The sequence below is a fragment of the Phaenicophaeus curvirostris genome, chromosome 5, assembly GCF_032191515.1.
Source record: "Phaenicophaeus curvirostris isolate KB17595 chromosome 5, BPBGC_Pcur_1.0, whole genome shotgun sequence".
Taxonomy (NCBI): Eukaryota; Metazoa; Chordata; class Aves; order Cuculiformes; family Cuculidae; genus Phaenicophaeus; species Phaenicophaeus curvirostris.
In genome coordinates, this window is record NC_091396.1 from 20,158,551 (window position 1) to 20,176,291 (window position 17,741).

Consider the following 17,741-nt stretch of genomic DNA (forward strand, 5'->3'; position numbering starts at 1 on the left):
TTCCAGAAAGGCAAAAGCCTACTTTGATGCCTGTGTTTGCACATTTGGGCTTTCTTAGAAGCACCCAAACATCTGTGCTACCAGGAAGTTGGGATAATTTGAATTACCAATTACTTAACATGGCAAACAAGCTATGGATCCTGCCTGTGGGAGCCAGTGCATTGTTTCCATTTTTTGCTCTTGAACACGTGCATATGTTTCATTGTGCATTTCTCATAAATGGCCGCATGGACTCACTGAAGCCAGTTGCCTTGTCTGTCTGCAGTGAGACAGTGGGACGTGACGGCGAGCATCTCCTCCTCTGCTGAAGGGGTGCGTGATATCTAATAGGACAGCGTGTTTCAGCTTCCCTGGCACTGTGATTTGATGAAGCCTTTCTTTTTCTGCAAGGCTGTGTCCCCTGTCCTGTGCCTGATTGGAGTGGGGACCATCATTTGGCCATAACCAGCTAACAGTGCAGTGGGTTGCTAGAGCTAATGCTGTGTTGCTCCAGCTAATCCTAACAGCAGAGAAATAACTTCTCCCTCTTTTCTTCTATTCACCTTCCACGCAAAGGTAGTGGGAAGGAGGAGGTGGATTGAGCTGTCCAATGTGAAACTGGATGTTGCTTTAACCTTGCAGTATTGATTGCCAGTTAGTTCCAATTGTTCTGAAGATAAAGTAATAGAGGGTACAAAAGCTTTGGAAAACAAGGCAAAACCTCAGACAAACACAATGAAAAGACCTTGTAGCTCTGGGTGGTTTGGATTTCTGTCTGGCAGTCTTCTCTTACACATCTGCAAATACAAAAGCTTTGAATACTTGCTGTCTTAGGAGGGCTGCCAATGGCAGCTTGGGGAAGGGGAAGGCACCTGGACAGCAATGCATGTTCTGTGTTAGGAGAAATGCAGGGTACCATTTAATTTGTGGGGTCTCTGTTGATTTAATGCAGGCTGTGGTGAGCTGCTTGCAGGAACGCTGTCTTATGTTTATTTTTCTAAAACTTTTTCATAAGTGGTTCTTGTTCTCATTCTGGTTCTGCTGTTGTGGGTGGGTAGCTATGCCTTGTCAAACTTTCTTGTGCCCTGCTCCTTCCTTTGGCACTGATGCTGGTGTGTGGCCAGTCAGGAGAGCTTTTTTCTTGCCTGGGTTTGTGGTGCTTATCCACAGGCCAGGATGAAAGAGACTGATTTTGATCCAGCTGATTTTCCCAGAATGGCATGAATTTGAACAGCTGAAGATGACTGAAGTCCTGTCAAGACTGTGACTGCCCCATCTGGAATTTGGCTTCATGATTTGTGGCTAATGCTCTCTATTTAAAGGCCGTCCTAGCTATGAGGAGCTTTGTGGACAATGTGGGGGACAGGAAAGAAGGAAAACTTCCCTTCTCATACAGAACAGTGATGATGCTGCTGCACTGAGTGACTAATTGGCTTAGAGGAGGCCTTTGAGAAGAGAGAAGGTATGTGTTTTTCTTTCAATTAAAGCACAGAAGATATGGGACTTCTAGCAAGGCATTTTAGTAGGGAAGCGATGCTGTACGAGTGAGCTATACGAGTGAGTTTGGATCAAGCCAGAACATGGTCCAATAACCATGATCCTTCATTTCTGAATGCAGCTGCAGCTTCCAGTGAATCCTTTTTTCTTCAACAAGAGGCTGTAATGTGAAAGCTCCTAGCCAGGGTGAGTGCTGGCTTTATGCGGATAAACTTGTGGAAGGAGGTGGTAGCATGTGGTGTGCTCAGTCTGGAGCAATGCATCTGTCATTCTGTTGCTGCTGAGTACTCTGTCCTTGTTACTGTAGTCTCTGACCCCTTTCTACCTTTAGTGGGTATGCTGCCTGTGTGCCTTGGCAGCGGAGGTGACGATGGTTCCCCGTTGCCTGCCAGGTGGGTTGGGATGGAAACACCTTCTCCAAGGCCATGAGCAGACTGGTGTCTTGTTTGGTGCCCTGTTCAGTGCTGTGCTCTCTGCTCTGTGATAGTTAAGGACTTGTAAAAAAGAAAAAAGAAGGAAGCAAGTTTTAGGGACAGGATATGTCAGGGGCTAACTGTGAATTTGAGTACTACTTTCTCCTTTGCCACAGATTCAGAGCACAATCTTGGATCAGCAGTAAAATGTCTGTCTCTGACCCTGTCCTCCACAGTCAAATATGGACAGCAGAATTTCCAGGGTTTTGTCACTTGTATACAATAGCAATGGCTGCTGTTGCAGAAGGAATGATCTGATGTAGTCATTGGTCTCTCCTTCTGGATGCCCTGTTTTCCTTTTTCATATCGTGTTGACTTTCTCGAGGATGGGGTAGCTTTCTTTTTCCATGTCCTAGGTAAGCTGAACTCTTCTTTGTAAGGCAGTGGGAGCACTTGTTGATTCATCCCATCCTTTAGGAGTGGCTGTTGTTTATGAAGGCTATTTTCTAAAGCTAGTGGTTCTTTCAAAGAACATGAAACACATTGTGTTTACCTGACCCCTTTCCCCAGAATTGTCCTGCTCGCTTTGTTAGCAGCTAAGTGTGTGCATGACCTGAGCAGCTGTTGTCTTTTTGATGTTGTTTTTGGGTTTTGGGGTTTTTTTTTGGTTGTTTTTTTTTTTTTTTTCCAGAAACTTACAATGCAGATTCATCAATGCCCCACTCTGGTTCTTCAAAACTAATAGAGAGCTTGAAGGAAATATCTTGGATACTGAAGTGATAAGTGCTAGAGAAATGCCAGACGCTATATAAACAACTAAACTCAGCCCCCAGCCCTTCTGAAAGAAGAATGATTTGCAGAAATATTCCAACAGATGGTTTGAATTCGGCTTTCAAAAGGAGAGAAGAAATGCCAGGCTGCTGCTGAGCTGTGTGTCGGCGTGTGCCGTGCAGTGTGCTGCCTGCCAGCACGCTCGTGGGGCAGCTGAGCAGGCTGTTCCCGCAGCCTCTGTGTGCTCAGGAGGCATCTGTGCACTGCTGACTCAATTTCTGTGGCTCTGCCAGGTCCCTGGTGTGGAGCGAGCTCCTGCGTCCCCTGCGATGAGGTTCGACTGCGCCTGCTTTCTGGGCTATTCTAGTGGAGGTGAGCCATGGCCTGTTTGTGGGGGGGCAGAATAATCTTGTGGGAGAGAAGCTGTGGAGCTGCCATGTAGCTTCTGAAACGCTGCTTGGCATGCAGGTGAGATTGTGGGAGAGCTGCAGTGTGATCTACTGTTGTCTAGGTTGTCTCTTGTGCTGATGCAGATACCTGGGACCTGTGACACTAGAAACTGAGGTGGTCTGGAACTGGAAGCAAATAGATCAGCTGTGGGAAAGGGCATGTGCTGTTTGGACACAGCTGTGCATACATGTGAGCTGACAAACTTGCTGGGGGCTTGAAAGGACATGGGATGTTCAGGGGCCCTGATAAACCCTGGCAGAGCTGGCTGTGATGGCCAACTGCCCTGCTCCCTCTCTTCTGAGGAGGTTGCTGCTCTTGCTTCCTCTTTTAGACGAACACTGTTTCCCCAGCTGGTACCAGACCTGGGGTCCTGACACTAGCCATGGCAGCAGCAGTGTTGTGCTAGCTCGTGTGTGGGTTCTGCCATGTGGCATGGCAAGCTCTTACATCAGTAGCCACAGCTTGCTCCAGTGGGGATCGTGGATTGGAGCTCCGAAGTCCTTGTCTGAGGACTTCTGGAGCAGAGCAGCGTGTCTGATTCTCATGTTGCCAAACCGTTGTCAGTCTCCCAGTGCAACAAGCTTGTCATGCTGCTCACTGGCACAACAATTCATTGTGTCTAATGCTATTTGCTGTTCCTGCCATGTGCTCTTTGGCAAGGCAGTGCTGGTTGGTAGTTAGAGCAGGGCTGGGAGGTACTTCAGGAGCGATTATTTTTTTCTTAAACTTTCTGAAAACAGGTCTAATTTTTAAACAATGCAAGATCAGTCAGTTTACTGAGGATGCTTAATGTGTCAGGCAAATTCTTTTGGATATCTGTGGTAGGTAGTGATGATATACACTTGCCTATGCAGAGTAGCCAGGTAAGACATTTAATACCTAGAAAATTACTTTTCAAGTTTGACTTATTTCACTCTTTTCCTCTCACCTTTTTTCCTTTTTTGTGTTATCCACCTCCTTCTGCTCTGTTCAGGTGAGCAGGACTGCGTGTGTTTTCATTTGCCTATAGCCTCATGAATATATTGTCTCCCTGCTGGGAAGGCCTTGCCTGCTTTGCAGCCTGCTCATCCACAGCACTCGGGATGAGCAGGGAACTGGTGGATGGATTATGCCAGACTCCTGAGCTGTCAGGCAGTGGTTGTAGTTCCCTTGGCAATTCCTCCACTTGTTACAGAGTGCATATGAGTTTGCCTGGAGGAGCTGCTAACCTCTTTAGGTGCAGCGTGACCTGTGTAGGGACGCTGATGTGTGTTTAGGAAGGAACAGTTTTGTTTGGATCTGAACAGCTTTGGCATAAGCAAGCAGCTGAGGTGGGAAGAGAGAAATGCAGTTTGTGATGCAGCATCAGAGCAGGTGTGTTCACACAGCAAAGGGACTAGCAGCAGCGGTGTCTTGTGTTGCTATTCGTGTGGCTTAGAGACAAGGAATATTGGTTAATAAGACATTTAACTGGCATTTCTTTAGTGTACTGGGAGCATTAGTCACATTCTGCATTCAGCAGTGGGAAGTAATGGACAAGCTACCTTCCTTGGAAAGGTCTTGACCTGCTGTTGCAAAGGGTTTGGGAGGCTGGAAGATGTCTGTTTGTTGTCTTGTCTACTCTCTGTGTCTGGTCACTGCTACAAAAGGCAATACAGTCTTGGCTTTAGCGAGCACCTGAGCTTGCAGTCTACACCAGTGTTTACATGCTGGCATGGTGGCTCTTGCACAGTGTTTGTCTGTCACCTTGCCTTAGGTGGAGCCCAGCTCCTGACTCCAGAGAGTGACTGACTAGGAGGATTTGCTTTCTTTCAGATCCTTCGAGTCCTGTTTCATTAAGCTGTGATATTTTAGCATTGGCACCCACATTTGGGCTTGGTTATCTTGGAGCACTGTGGCTTTGCTACAGAGGCAGAGTGGGGAGTTTGCTGGACACATTGCTGTTCTAACCAGGCTCACACAATCCTTCTTTGGGACTCTGAGTGACAGCTGTGAGTTAATGTATTGCCCCACAGGGTCCTGGATTTCCAAGTCTTTTAAATCATTTTATTTAGGTCCCAGAAACTCTTATCTCCCAGGCTCTCCTGGAGGGATTCTTGTTCTATTTTTTTGTTATTCAATGGGGTTTTTTTTTCCTACTGCCTGCAGCAGTCAGGCTGCAAGCTGCTGCTGACAGGGGCAGTCCTCAGCCACTCCTGCCTCTCTGTTTTTGTGCTGGCACAAGCATTTGTGTGTTCATAGTTACGCATTGGCCTGGGAATAGGCCTGGTCCAAAATTAATTCCTTTAGTTGCTGGAGGAAGGAAGAGTTCCATCCTTTTTGGCAGGTAGCCTTAAGTTGTGCTGGACTAACAGTTGAGTAACCACAGCCTCTGCTGAGGAAGAGAATCATGTGGCTTGAGGTGCACTTCCCAGGGTCTAAAAATCCCCCGTATGGTTTCCTTCATGAAAGTATCTGAGTCTTCTCTGCCAGCCTGGTGGAAATACTGCATTGAGCCTGTTCCAGTGCCTCTTTGTGCAGGACACTGTATTATACTACCCTTTCACAGCCCCGGGTTTCGCCTGGTGCGTGACTGTATATCCCCTCCTTGAGGGTGAGAGTCAGTGTCATGTGTTTAAAACACCATACAGTTCACGTGGCATAGTTCTTCCTGCTGGAGAAAGGCAGCTGCGTTTCAGGCCTTCTGGGTACAGTCCTGAGTACCACAAGGTGCACGTGGTATAGGAGGAAGTGGAAACAGAGGGGAAAAAAACCCCATGCATTTGCTTTGCTCTGGCACAGTCCCCTAGTGCTCACAGGAAAAAGCACGTGCTTCAGAAAGCACTCAGTGCACACAAGACCTTGTATATGCAAAGGACCTCTTTTCTCTTGCATCCCAGGAGGTGGTGGCAGTGCCTAGCGGACAGTAAGGAGCCTGAGCACAACTGATGCCAAGGAAGGCTTCTCACCAGGGATGATAGGGGTGAAGGATCTCGTTACGGTTGTGCTGAGGGAGACGAGAAGCTCCTCTCTGAGCGTATCTGAACCTTGCTGGGATTGTGTATCTCTTTTCTGCTGTCCTTCTGCTTTTCCTTGCCACAGCTTGTTCCCACTTCTGAAGGTTCTGTTCCTGTTGTGACATGGGAGGTGAACATGGTCCTTCCCGCATTGCCAGGTTGGTTTAAGGAGTCAGTTGGGATTGCCTAACTTGGTCACACTGCAGCATGAGCACAGTTTCTTTGCACTGCCTGCCTGGTCGTTCTGTCCCCGTCTGACTTTGAGGATGCGGAGGAGACAGGTCTGCATGAGAAGCGTTGGGTAGGAAGGTGCTGGATGCTCCCAGCGCTGCTCTGTGGCTGGAGGCTGCCGGTGCCGCGTGGTCCCTGCAGGAAAGGGGCTGAATGCAGGGTCCCAGGCTCATGGTCCCAAAGCGTCAGGGTGTCATCCCAAGGCTTGCAATATGCTCTGGGCCATAGAGATAGGAAGGGACAAGCTTACTGGCCCTTTGGAGAGGGGGTCCTGTGTCTATCATTGCACTAAGCACTATGTGAGTGAAGAAGGTTTTTTGCATATTAACCAGGCAGCTGGGTTGCGTGAGCTATAGGGCGCAAGCTGCAGTGCTCCTATGCCTCTCCTCTAAAAGCCATGTCAAGGCAAGTACTTTTGATTCTCCCTCAGATATTATGAAAGAGCCTGGGTTGGCTGTGCCCTTCTCTCCCTTTGCCCTCAGGGCACACAGGGCTTGTTTGAATTAATGTAATTAGCACATGCCTTATTAGCTCACTAAGGCACAAAGAACTCATGTATATTTGTAGCCAGGTTAAGCAGCCCATATTAATTTAATAACCGTGTCCTTCTCAGTGCATGGCAACAGTTGATCACTGGTGGTGACTCAGGATCAGCCACTATGGAGGGAATTTGTGCGTAGTGTATATGTATGTGGTTCTCTTTTGTTGTGTGGTGTTTTTATTAATGATCAGAGCTGAGAAGGGAATTAGCAGCAGGTGCGGTGTGTGGAAGGAAGCTTTCGGTGCAGGTTGACTTGACAACCAGCCCTGGATATTTCCTATGCCCTGTACTGTCTGTAGAAAAGAACTCATAGAGTGAATCACTGTGATATGACCAGACGAGGAGGTGGAAATACACAGAAATAAATTCTAGCAACCCATGTTTGAACTCTGCTCCAGTTAGGTTATGAACTAGCTACTAATAGTAATTTTGCTTCATTGTCTATCCTGTCTCTCCTGCTGGATCCTGGGACAGAGGAAGTGGCTGATGTATTCTGGTGCTGCTCTTAACTGAGACTGTGAAAGGGCAAGGTTCTCATGAAAGTTCGAAAAACAGTTGTAAGTAATTTAATTCTGTGCTGTGCTGTGGTCCTTGATCCCTTTTGCTGGTCTGGGTCTTGCCACACACAGCTTAGCTCAGTCCTGTGGGATGCTGCCAGGATGCTTGCCACCAGGTTGATGGGGTTTGTTTTGTTGTTTTGGGTTTTTTTCTGCAGAAGATGCAAGTTATAGGGGTGAATGCCAGTTCGTGTTCCACCATCCTGGAATGATGCAGTCTGCACATCCAGGATAGTGGTATGTGTCTCTGTTCATGTGGTCCTGCACATGTTTCTAAAACCAGTGACTTAAGCATTTTTGGAGCTCCTTTCATCAGAGATCATTGTGCATACAAAGGGCACTTCTTCACTTCCTACATTTTTTCTCTTTTCCCCCTTCCTGCAATAACTGTGGGTTATGCTCTTTGTGGTCAGCGTGAGCTGGAAGTAGGAGTGGGAAGAATGGTGCTGGAAAGCAGCTGATGTGCTTGTCCAGTCTTGGTCAGGTTTTCTGTAAGCATCTGTTGCAAGTGAGATGCAGGTATCCTGCCTGCTCCCTCTCCCTCTTTTTACTTTTCTCGTTTGCTGTTTCTCCTACCTTGCCACTTAAGCTTGGGCTGTCAAGGCCTGAACTATTCCCACTCATTGTGAGCTTGGGCAGGAGCATCATGGAGATGAGGCTCTTATAGCTGGTGGGCAAGGGAACCGCATGAAATTGGACAGAAGTGTGTATGTGCTTGTAATAATGTGCCCTCTTGCTGCAAGTGGTGGGGAGATGAAGTCCCCAGGCTCCAGCAGAGGCAATGAGCTCTTCTTGCTTGCATCTGCTGAGGACCTGGCCCTCCTGGGAAGCATAATTGGAAAATAAAAATAGTTGTGAGTTCTCTGTGGAGTGACAGGGGATGCATACAAGTCTCTCTGCAGCAGGCTGGAGCAGATAAATTTATTTCTCCTTCCTTAGAGCCCATTCCTGGGACAGCCCAATGCTTGGATGAAAGTACTGCAAGTGGTTAGTGAGGTGAGGAGCTGCAATAGTGTATGTTGTACTGGTGGTACAGGGGTATCCATGTGCAGCTCCTAATAGGTACATTGCAGGGAAGAGAAATAATAAAAAATTGTGGAAATCTGCAGGAAGAGAAATATTTGCTGAGGTACCTCAGACGTTGGTGAGAAGCGATGATTCCTCCCCTCCTCCCCTTTTTATTTTTTCCTCTATTTCAAGGACAGGAAGGGGCACTGCTTGGTGTGGTGGGTAGGAAACTTTCTGTGAAGGATCAAAGCAGCCTGCTGGCTTATAGCTGTGGGTCACATGGCACACACTGAGACGGGGCATTTTCTGGGCCAGCTTTCTTAGGCAATGAGGATGTTTTTCCCATCTCTCTCTCTTTTCTCTCTGTTCACTGGCTTTGAATGAGTTTGGAGAAGGAAGGAACAGCCTTGACCTGATGGAGTTGAACCCAACAGCTTCATTGGTCTCCCTGTGTGCTGTGCTGTTGGAGCAGCCATGTGTCAGAGCGGGTTCAGCAGGCCCCTTTCTGGCTGCTGAACTGGAAGGGATGGAGCTTAACTTATAGCTCTGGAGGAGCTGAAGCTGGGGCTATTTCTGGCACATGTCTTGTTCAGCATCAGCCTAAAGGAATACAATGTAGAGCAAACAAAATTGGATTTGTGCATTTTCTTTCTTCTCAAAAGAGAAGAGCTTGTATTTTCTCCCCATTTCAAGGAGAAAAAGCCTTTTGTAGGGCTGCATGCAGCATTTTGAGAAAAAAACATACTCATTTTGTGACATGAAGATGATGGTCACCCGTAACAATCATTTCTTGACACGGCTCCTGCCAAGCTGCCACAGTTGTGGGCCATCATCAGGGTCCTGGAGATGTTAAATTGCATCATGTCCGTCCTGTGCACCCTGCTAGCCCCAAAGCAGGAGTGCCAGCTCTCAGTAGGGGGTCTGCAGCTGGCACAGCACTGACTTGAGCTGTCAGTCCTGCCCCTATGCAACCTTGGGTTTGGCTGCAGCAAGCCAGCATCATTCCACAGGAATACAGTTCAAGACACTGAACAGGAACAGGTCTGTGGGTGTTTAGATGTTGCTCTTAGTTACTGCTGCAATTTGGCCTGAGAAGATGCTTATTTTTCCCAGCAGGGCCTCTGGCGCCCCTTTCTTTCAGAGGCGATCAGTCTGCTGAGAGCCAAGAGCCCTGGTTTTGTTGCTGGTGGGGAATGAATGGTCCTTTTCATGGCCCAGGACCTCAGGTCAGTGTTCTGACTCGTTCCTACTGAGTGAGCTGGAATCCAACCTTCACTTTCTCTTGGGTGTCTTGATTGGTTGTTTTTAATTACTGCTTTGTGCATGATGATTGTTTTAAATTGAGAGGGAAGAACCATTTTTTGTGCTCTGCCAGTCTCTTGGCAGAGCACTTAAGTGAGGGATTTGCATCATTTAGCTTCAGTGGCAAGTCCTTCCAGGATTGGCCTGTCATTATCAGTTGGTTCTGCCTTTTCTTGACCACCACAGGTTATAGAAGAGAAAATGCTGTACATAAGTTATTGTTTGTTTTCCCAGCTCTCTCTCCTGTCTGCCAAGCTCCAACTTCTCAGCAAAGCTGTCCTCTTTTTCTAGCTAAAGCTGCGTGTCTATGAAGCTGTAATTTCATAAAAACTGGTATGGAGAACTCCTTCAGAGGAGGATGGGTTTAAAAATAGTTGGAATCACACCACTTCAATGCATGACTACATGATTTCTCAAGTAGCACTTGGAAGGGGACGTCACTGGCAATAAACACCCACTTATCCAAGTCTGATTATGGCATCATCCAAGGACGTCATGTGTGGGCAATTTTACTATCTGTTAGCTTGTGCTTCCACTGTTGGCTCCAAAATAATGTAGGCTATTATAAATGTAATTTAATTTAGGTAATAATTTTGAAGTCGACACATGTATTTAGTTTAGTGTGTTTGCGTATGATGCAGGGACTTGGAGGTCTCTACAGACCAAAGTCTGTGGTCCACTACTATTTTCAAGCAGAATGCTTGACCTGAATTTTTACTCTGGCCATGCTCTGACCTGGTATCACTGCATCACTGAAGATTTCATGATGAGACGCATGGAGAGGGTTTTTGGCCCTCTGGCTCCTGAAACTCTTGGCCCTGTGTTTCTGTCGAAGCCAGGGACAGCCAAGACTGAGTGTGTGCATGACTAGTTGTCTGTAATTTAGAGGCTTGTTACTTGTGTTGTGACTGTTCAGAAGAATGAGAGGGGGAGCAGAGCTGTAGCATGCTTGATGTGGCATTTGTACAAAGCAGAGGAACCAGGTCTCTTGAGACTCGTTGACTAAACCCAAGTCTTGCCAAGTGAGCCTTGGGTGAGTCGTTTCTCCTTGTAACGGCTGTCTTCACTCATCTTGTCTTGCAGTTCAGCTGCAAAACCTCCAGGACACGGCCTTGTCTTGACGAAAGGTCTGTGGAGTCCAAGGTCTCTGTTGGGGCCTCTAGGTGTTCTGCAGGGCTGATGCCCTAGGCTTGCTTTAAGATGAGCATCAGCTTTCAGGCTCTCAGTCTGGGGCAGTTTCCCAGCACATGCAAAGTTGAGGGCTTTATCTGGTTTTTGTTCCAGGTTGGCACAGGCCTGTTCCTCAGGTCTTTTCAGTCTGACTTGAATGCAGATGGCTTAGCATTGAATGGTTGTGCTTTGCAAGTCTTTCTGGCTGGCCGAAGTGGGATCTGCTCTGGTAACTGGAGTGTGACCTGATGTTAGGACCTATGAACAGAACTCTGTTTCTCAAGACATCCTGGGGTAGAGCTAGGGGGCAGGAGACTCCTCTGGGAGAGAGATCACGTGTATACAAGGAGAGACCTCCATGGGACAACTCCTGTTAAGCAATAGGGCAGATGGCTTCTGCACTAATCTAAGTAAGTTGTTGGTTGTTTGATCTAGAGAAGCTTTCCAGGTAAGGAAGGCACTTATTTTGCTGTTCACAAATGCCTTTTGGAGGCCTTTCTCCAAGCCTTTGCTCTCACAAAGGTAACAGAAGATACTTGTTGCCTTGACTTCCTGCTTAAGGTGTCTCAGCAAAGCAGGCAAACTTGTATGACACTGTAGGGGGAGTGTGGGGTCAGCCTGTTATTTCCAGCGGCGGGGGGAGAGCATCAGAAAACTGGGCGTGTTCCTCCTGCTCTAACTGCCCACAGACAGGAGATCCCAACCTCCTTCTCTACTCTCTTGTCCTCTTCCTTTCAAGTAATACCTGCTGCTCCACTCACTCTGGTCCTTGCTTTGGAGTCAGCAGCTAGAGTGTGTTTTCCATTGTGGCTGAGCGCAAGCAGACAGTAGGACTGCTGGTAGGTGCAGTAAAGTGGCGGTATGATGTCTTCAGTAACTCTTGGGCTTTGCATTGAGGTGGCCTTGATGCCTGAGGCCAGCGGGCAGGTCTGGAGACAGACAGACGGTGATCACGCCGGTGAGTGAGCAAGATTGAAAGCTGCCTGCAGCACATGATGAGACTTTTGTCCCTGAGATGGGAAGGTTGGCTGGACTGGCCTAATAGAAGCTCTCAAGTGCTGAATCCTCTTCCTCCATGGAGAGTGGTGGAGGTGTCTATGTTTCCACAGCTGTCTGTTTTGTCTTTGTCTGCAGTTGTGTGAAGGTAAAAGAGGTCTCTCAATTTCCTGTAACCACAAATAAATCCCGTGAGAGAGGATAGTTGGAACACTGTGCATGTGGTATCAGAGTACAGGACAGAGGCTTGCAGGATTGTTCCCTGTGACAATTCCACCATGGCCTTGTTGTGGCTCCTTTCCTCTTCCATGTTGTGGGCAACTATGCTGGTCTGAATGGGTAAAGAATGTGGTGGGCAAGTGCCTCTACTAAGATGTTGGACTATTTTTTTATCATGGCTTGTTTTTTCCTGAGCTGGAATGTTGTCATGGGAGTAGGGTGTTCCTCAGACTGACAGTTGTCGTTGGAAATCCTCTCTGAAGGTAAAGGGCAAGTCAATGACAGAGCTGGAATGAGAGCTCAGGAGCCTTTGCTGCCAATCAGGAGTTTTGGTCCTCCTTTTCACCTCTGTGGAAATCCAGGTAAATCTGTACTGCCACCACTTGTGTTTGCAAAGCTGAGCACCTCTATGACATGTCCTCAGCCTGGGGACTGTCCTGCACTGCCAGGAAACTTGGCTATTTCTTTGTGGCATGAAGGAGGTATTTTGAGGTGTTCTTCTATGATAACAATATCTCACAGTGTGGAGAAGTTAAGGCTTCCCAGACTAAGTCCAGATTTCAAGGAGCATGGAGGCTAGGTACAGAGACAAAGTTTGCCTCATGTTTTGTATGGGCACCAGCCTGACTGTTTTCGCTGCAAATGTGCATTGGCGTTTTTGGCTGTAGATAGGACGGTGCTGGGGGACACCTATCCCAAGCAGCCGCGGAGAGGGAAGGCACGCAAGGCAGAGGTAAGTTCTGGAGGATGGAAGGGGCTGCAGGAGCTAAGGGCTCTTGCAGGTGACTGTCAGGAAGGAGGAACAAGTGCCCTGCATATTGGGGCTCAGCATCTTGCAAGCTCAGCAGTGCTGAGCTGTGCCACTAAGCCTGTCCCCACAGGGGTGCAGGCAGCCAATGGTGCAGGCAGGTGGCGTGGCACCTCCCCGCTGGGACTTTGGCCTCACCTGAGGCAAGGGGGTGGACCAGCCCTGAGCTCGGCGCTTTTAAAGCCCAGTGTCGTATGGGGATGGTCAGCTGCTGACAGCGAGGCAGGTGAGTTTGCATCTGCAGCCCTGAGGCTTCTGCCTGGTGTCAGAACGGTAAGAAGGTGCTGCGCTGTGCTGCTGCGCAGCCAGAGGGGTGACAGTCTGTGACTGTAGGGGGGACATCCACTACTGTGTTCAAGAGCTGCTTTGTGTTTTTGAGAACTAATGCCCTGCTAGGTGCTGCAAGGACATTTCCATGGCAATCCCTGCTTTTGAGACCCTAAAGGCAAGCAGGCAGCAGAAATGAAACCACCACCAATTCCCTCCATTCCCTCTATTGCAAAATGTCCTGAGCAGGTCAGAGCTAAGTCCACAGCTTCCTCTCAGCTGAGATCTTCTGATCCTGCCCCCCTGTTGTGCTTCGTGCGGCTTCTCTCAGGACGTATTTGCAATTCAGTTTGTCCTCTTGAAACTTTATCTTTGAGATGGCAGCTTTGCTTCAGTTGTTAGCAAAACTTGGCAGGGTGTCTGCGCCTTCCAATGTATTTATGCTGTGAAGGAAGGTGATGTGCTGATCCAAGAGGATTTCTCCTCTCCCAGCACGTATTAGTTGCTGATTTCTTCCCCTCCCACTCCCTTTTCTAACTGTTACTGATTGCAAAGCTGTGTCCTGTCTACACAGTGGATGTTGGCATGGCATTCCTCCCTCCTCTCATGCTCTGAGCCCTGCTTCTTGGTTTTTGCTTCTCTGGCTGGGGCACTGAATTTGTCTGCTCTCCAGACAAATGGGAATAATGTGGAAGCAAGTCCTGCCTTCCCCTTGTGCTGTTTATTTTCGAGTCAAGGTTGTAGTGTGGATGTTTGCTTTCAGTGACAGCTCCAGCATGTGCTGGCCTCCAGTTCTGTCTCATCCCTGCCTGACCACTCTGCACAAATGTTTGTGCTGGCATGAAAGCAGGGATGGGAACACATGTCTGGGTGTAGGGAGAGGATGAGATTGCTTCCTTTGGTCATAGTGCCAGCTAACACTGGCTGAAGATCTGCTGTCAAAACAGCAGCCTGTGTGTGCTCAGATAAATTGGCACATCTGACAGTCTGTGCATGGGAGGCTGTGCTCACTGCAGAGTGGGGCTGCTGGTGAGGGGAGAGCCTGGAAATGGGAGGGCAGAAGTGAAGAGCCAGCCTCTAGGCAGGGGCTGGTGGACTGAGTGCTTGCAGCTGGTTTGGAGGATACCAGTAGTGGCTCTGGCCTGGCAGAGGGAGAGCAGAACAAGGAGGGTGCTGAACTGCTGGAACCCCCAAGGTGAGACTGTGGGCAGAGCAGTGGCATCTAGGGGTAAAGGTTCTGGAGAAAATCTTACCATCTTTGTAGCGTAGGTGTGTTGTGTGTGTGCGGTGTGTGACAAGGCAGGGGGGCTGTGAGGACCATCTACATCCAAAGCTGGCTACTCTATCGCGCTCTGGAGCTGGGCAAAGGAATAGGCTGGGTTGAGGAGGCTCCTAGGCTATCTACACACTGCAGTGTGAGCTTTGGGCTGTTTGCATTGCTTTTCCACCTAGTGCAGAGGTGATTTTGTGGGCTACAGTGCGTGCATTGCTGCTCTGAAACTAATTTGCTTGATCATTTCAATAAATGTAAGAGGGACACCCCAGTGTGCAAGTAATGGGGCATTAATCCACGCCTAGCTGTGTTAACAGCGCTCCAGGCAGGAATTAACACCATGTAATTCATCGCCCTTGTAGCTCTTGCTGTCTTAATTATGGGATGTACGATTTTTTGGTGCCCTCTTCCGTGAGGGCTGCTCAGCCTCTTTGGCTTTGAGGTGGGTCTCTGGCAGGTCTTGCTTCCCCTGCCCACCCACTGTCAGTTTCCTCCTGGCTTCTCTGCTCCTTGAGCCATGCAGGTTCCCATTTCCAGCAGCACCAGTGTCCACTGGGCTGTAAAGGTTTAACTGTATGGAGACTCTGAGGCATTAGCATCTTCTTGATTCTGCTGGCTTGTCTGCTGCCCTAGTGCAGGTGCTGATGGGAGGTTTCCTGGGCAGATGCAAGCCTTACTCCCACAGGAAGCCCTGGAGCTGCAAACCAGCTTGGGTGCAGAAGCTTTGCTCACCTGCTTTTGTTTGCATTTTTTGGCTTCTGAGAGCACCTTGTTCTTGGGGAGATATGTTTGGGTCACTGCTTCTTCTGTTTCCTTTCTAGGTTAAATACATAACGTTGTTCTGAATTTGTTTTTAAATATCCTATAAAACTGCCACCATTCTCTTTCCAGCTTGTGTTTTTCCTCCTCTCAGACTACAGGATTGTAGCTGTTTTTCTGCCTTGGGAGGGACTGAGGTCCATCTCTGACCAGAGGGTCCCTTGCCAGGGTGCTGGAGGCTTGATGTCATTCACCATCGTTTAAGGGACTCGGTTTTTAAGGTACTTGGGAAGTTTTGTAGATTATAGCAAAGTGCTCAGATAGAGTTCACTGTGATTTTGGGTTTGTTTTGCGAACGGTTGTTCCCTGTAGCTCTGTTTAAACAAACAGAGCTCAAATAAGCTTTCTACTTCAGTGCATTAAAATCCCTTAATGCATTAAAATCCCCTGGCCATGGACATTCAGGCCTCCACTGTGCCAGGTGCTGTGTAAACAGTTATCAAGTGCTGGTGTCTGCTGTAGAATGGTCACATCGCTTGCTTCCCCTTGTTTTGTCCACGAGTTGAGTAGCTTTTGTTAGGGGGGATGATACTAGTCCTGGCATTTGCTGGCTGTACAGCCTGTTGTCTGGATGGATCTTTACACCCTAAGGAGGCCTATAACTTTGCCTGGTTTTAAACCCAGGAAAATCCAGTTTTACCCCATCCTGATTTGCAGCTGCAGCAGGCACATCCATTCCTGCAGCCGTTTTCCAGCTGGGGAGGTCAGCTGTGTAGGGCTTTGCAGTTACTGGGCAGATGGAGAGCTGAAGCAAAAGACAGTTCCCAGGTTGCGCAGGAAAAAAAAAAAGGGAGGAGAGAGTTAAATCCAGCTGTTCCAAGTTCCTTTCAGTGCAGTACTGTCTTCTCCCACTCCCATCACCCTGCTTGTGTCAGCAGGTAAGAAACAGCCCTGTGGTATGTTTGTGTGTCCATCTCGATCTTTCTCACTCTGGATTACTTGTCAGTGATGAATATTAGCGGCATTGCTGTCTTCTCTTGCATTGCCCCTTGTGATGGGTGCCTGGCCTCCTGGATGCCCCTCCACATGGAAGACTGCATCGGAAGCAACAAGGGGGAAGTTTGCCAGAGCCTGAAACGGGCTGTCAGGACCACTCAGTGTATGTATTTTGTCAGACCTGCTGCCTCAATAAACACAAATATCCTATTGAGAGTATAGATGTTATCAAGTGAGTATTCATGGCTCAGGGCTTGTTTATACCAGGGTTACAGGCTTTCAGCAACTGATGTCCCGTTATTTTTATCTTTTGGTATTATCCTGATTAAACTGATAGACAATTAGCTTAGCCTGGAATGGTTGTGGACATGCATGTGAAAGCACACACAGTGAAAGGTGTGATTTTCCACTTGGAAAGTGCAGACTTAGGTGATCTGAGGATTTTTAAGATCTGCTTCGACTTCTTAGTTGAGGTCAGGTGAACTGTCTGAAGACCTGTCGCAGAAGGGATGGAAGGTGCAGTAGTGTAGTGGGTGAGGTTTGCGTGCAGAGATTTGCATGCAGTATATTGGAGAGGAGTCCTTTTCCTTAGCAAGCGCCTTGTGCTGGCCTGTTATGGCTTTGGCTGAATGTGGAACTCCAGAAAAGTCAATTCTAGTCTTGTGTCATCCAAGTATGGGACTTGCTGCCCTGTCTTCCAACTGGATGTAACAGGGAGGGGAGCAGGTCAGTGCTGGACTGTGTATAGTCTCAACCTCTCTCCTCCCCATACCTGTTTGCACCATTGCCAGCTCTTTACACTTTTAGGGACCTTTTATTCTCAGGGATCTCTCTGGCCCTCAGGTTGTACCTCCAGGGCAGGTGTCAGACTGAAAGCCTCCTTGTTGGGTGCAAGATTCTGTGTGACTTAGGAAATATGCAATTAAGGGGCAAATTTCATTCCAGAGGGAAAGGGCAGAGATATCTCTTCTGCTCCTGGCTTGCCACCCAGGTGGCAGCTGGAACGGGAGAGGGAGGAGAGTGGCTGAGTGCTACTGAGATGCCTGATGAAAGCATAGGGTACCTGATTCCCAGGTTGGAGGTGAGGAGGAGACAAGGACACCTCGAGAAAACTGAAGGTTGTGGCCACTTCTGAAATGTCCATATTTCTTTGTGTGGCGACTTCTTCCAGCTCTTGTTAAACAGTAGCAAGTAGGTGTCTTGGAATGAACTGTTTCCTGTGGACTTGGAGCTTCGGTGCTGTGCCAGTGTTGAGCTGAAAGGAGTGGTCCAAAGGGCAAAGCACATCAATAGCTTGGGGAGGGAGGCGCTACTTAAAAGGCAGTGTTGGCACGAGACTGAGGCACTGGTTGTCCTTTGGGGCTGGAAAATAGAGGAAGGATTGTAACCACTGGAGGAGCAAGTTTTTGAAGCCTGTCTGTTAGAAACAGCGTGTGTGTGTTGGAGGGAAGTACTGAAGAAGTCTTGCAAGGGCATATAGTTTTCTTGGGGTGGCTGTGTGGACCTGCAGATGGTTGGAGGTCCACATG

General features: G+C 48.3%; 2 protein-coding genes across 5 annotated transcripts in view; one reads left to right on the forward strand and one right to left on the reverse strand.

Moving 5' to 3' along the window:
• The window catches only part of RPLP2 (ribosomal protein lateral stalk subunit P2), a 176,117-nt gene that overhangs the window by 49,174 nt on the left and 109,202 nt on the right, over nucleotides 1-17,741 (reverse strand). The window lies entirely within an intron of this gene.
• The window catches only part of SLC25A22 (solute carrier family 25 member 22), a 50,299-nt gene that overhangs the window by 3,953 nt on the left and 28,605 nt on the right, over nucleotides 1-17,741 (forward strand). The gene's annotated exons all lie outside the window — the stretch shown is intronic.